Source organism: Bos mutus, chromosome 24, assembly GCF_027580195.1.
Source record: "Bos mutus isolate GX-2022 chromosome 24, NWIPB_WYAK_1.1, whole genome shotgun sequence".
NCBI lineage: Eukaryota > Metazoa > Chordata > Mammalia > Artiodactyla > Bovidae > Bos > Bos mutus.
This window is the reverse complement of record NC_091640.1, coordinates 27,234,466-27,237,541: the sequence shown is the minus strand read 5'-3', so window position 1 is coordinate 27,237,541 and position 3,076 is coordinate 27,234,466. Positions and strand designations below refer to the sequence as shown.

The 3,076-nt window shown below is 36.2% G+C and overlaps 1 non-coding gene across 1 annotated transcript; it reads left to right on the top strand.

Annotated features, from left to right (window-relative positions):
- The first annotated feature begins 307 nt into the window (after positions 1–307).
- On the top strand, positions 308–412 carry LOC138985479 (U6 spliceosomal RNA). The gene has a single exon (XR_011462546.1). It is a non-coding gene; the product is annotated as a U6 spliceosomal RNA (small nuclear RNA).
- Positions 413–3,076: the final 2,664 nt, after the last annotated feature.

The following is a 3,076-nucleotide window of genomic DNA, read 5'->3' as shown; positions in this document are numbered from 1 at the left end:
TTATAGTTTGTAATAATAATCAAAGGTAACTTGAGCATGCAGTGGGAATGCAGTAAGCCAGATATCAGTAGACCTTGTTCTTAACTAGGTCTTTTAATTTATTTTCTTATAAACAAGGACAAACAAGGGCGTGGGCTCACATTTCATATTTTCAAGACAGTAAAAGTAGGTACTGCTCTGTCTACTTCAGTCAATATTAAGAAGGATCAAATGAAAGACCATATAAATGTTCATTTATAATCCTTTGTGTTGGTATGTCAGTTAAATTATTAAATGAAAGAGTGTAGAGTTCCTAGTTTTCAGATGAATAATGGAACGTTCCATTGTGCTCACTTCAGCAGCACATATATAGAGATTAGTATGGCCCCTGTGAAAGGATGACTCTCAAATTCTTGAAGCAGTCCATATTTTTAAATATATAGCCAATGGGAATTTGCTCTGAACTCAGGGAACTCAAATAGGGGCTCTGAAACAAACTAGAGGGGTGGAATGGAGAGGGAGATGAAAAGGAGGTTCAAGAGGGAGGCCTATGGTGATTCATGATGGTGCTTAGCAGAAACCAACAAAATTCTGTAAAGCAATTATCCTTCAACTCAAAAAAAAAAAAAAAAAGTAATCACTTTCTCAAGGCCATATAGATAAATAAACAGTACCAAAATCAAGAATGGATATATGGTCAAACACTAAATTCCACTTAGATCCAAATTGTGGTATTCACTCATTATTTTCTTTAGTGCCACTTCCTTTCAGAGAATGTGTGATACTCTGTGTGATAAAGGAGTATCACACATTTTTTCCAGAGGAAAAAATTGTTATTCAAATATTTTACTATAAAATATTACCTTCCAATTGTTTTAGTGTTACATTTTGTACTTTTCAAAATAGTGAAGTGCCTCCTTTTTGTACAGGTAAGATACTTGCAGTATATTAGTCTGGTATGAAAAAGTGAAGCATTGTTTTGTAAATACTGAATCTATTTCCCTTACCAGTTAGTATTTAGTGCTTTTAAATTGATTTAAATATAATTTTACTTTTTAAAAAAAAATTACAAATCCTTTCCAAACAACAGGACATAATTAATCCAGAAGTTATATTTTTGTATGCTTATGGCATTTATCTTTTTAGGGCCTAATTAACATCAGACTCAGAGAAAGCAATGGCACCCCACTCCAGTACTCTTGCCTGGAAAATCCCATGGACGCAGGAGCCTGGTAGGCTGCAGCCCATGGGGTCGCTAAGAATCGTATACGACTGAGCGACTTCACTTTCACTCTTCACTTTCATGCATTGGAGAAGGAAATGGCAACCTACTCCAGTGTTCTTGCCTTGAGAATCCCTGGGATGGGGGAGCCTGGTGGGCTGCTGTCTATGGGGTCGCACAGAGTTGGACACGACTGAAGTGACTTAGCAGCAGCAGCAGCAACATCAGACTAATTATTTTAGGGATAAGGCAGTAATAGAAGCTGCTATAATCTAAGGAGCCATGATATTCTAAAGCACAGAGTTTATATTATTAGAATAATGGAATGATATATACACGCCCAGATGACTGTATAAGTATATAATCAATGCTCTATTACATAATTTGAATACATAAAATATATACATTTCTGCATCAATCACTAATCGTCAGGGAAATGCAAATCAAAATCACAGTGAGATATCATGTTATACCAGTTAGGTTGACTGTTATTAAAAAGTTAAAAAAAGATCACAGGTGTTGCTAAAGGCATAGGAAAAAAGAGAACCTTTGTGCACTGTTGGTAGAATGTAAATTGTTATAGCCGTTATAGGAAACAGTATGGAGTTTCCTCAAAAAATTAAAAACTACAACTATCATATGGTCTAGCAATCCCACTTCTGCAAATACATCCAAAAGACATTAAATCATTATCTTGAAGATATATATGCCCTCCCATGTTTCATTACAACATTGTTTGCAATAGCCAAGTATGGAAACAACCTAAGTGGCCTTTGATGGATAAAGAATACCTAGAATATAGGTGGCTCGGTCATGAAGAATCTGCCTGCCAATTCAGGAGACTTGGATTCAGTCCCTGGGTTGAGAAGCTCTCCTGCAGAAGGAAATAACAACCCACTCTACGTTTCTTGCCTGAGAGATCCCATGGACAGAGGACCCTGGCAGGGTACAGTCCATGGGGTTGCAAAAGTTGGATATAACTTAATGACTAAACACCACCACCAACAACAAATATATAGATGTAAAATTCCAACTTTGAAAAAAAAAAAATGAAATCCTGCCAATTACAACAACTTGAATGAACCTGGAGGGCACTTTACCAAGTGAAATATAAACAAGATACATTGATACAAGATACATGAAATACTGCGTGATTTCATTTATATGTGGAATCTAAAAAAGTTGAAATAACAGAAACAGTAGACTGTTGGGGGTGGGGAAATTGGGGAGATATTGGTCAAAATTTACAAATTTTCAATTATAAGGTGAATACATTCTGGAGATCTAATATACAGCATGGTGACATTTAAAATGAAATATACTTTACAATTTGTTAATATAATAGATCCTAAGCATCCTCTCTGAGGTGATAGATATGTTACTGGCTTTTATTGTAGTAATCATTTTACAATGTAAACATATGAGAAGGCGATGGCACCCCACTCCAGTACTCTTGCCTGGAAAATCCCATATACGGAGGAGCCTGGTAGGCTGTAGTCCATGGGGTCGCAAAGAGTCGGACACGACAGAGTGACTTCACTTTCACTTTTCATTTTCATGCATTGGAGAAGGAAATGGCAACCCATCCCAGTGTTCTTGCCTGGAGAATCCCAGGGACAGGGGAGCCTGGTGGGCTGCCATCTGTGGGGTCACACAGAGTCGGACACGACTGAAGTGACTTAGCAGCAGCAGCAGCAGCATACCCTAAATATAATTTTGTCACTCATACTGCAGTAAATCTGTGTTTAATAAATCAATATAGATTTTGTATTATTGAAATAATAGAATGACATAAACATACTAAAGATGATTAAATATATTATTCGTTATTATATCTTTTGAATTCATAAAAATATAAATATATAGAAGTATGTT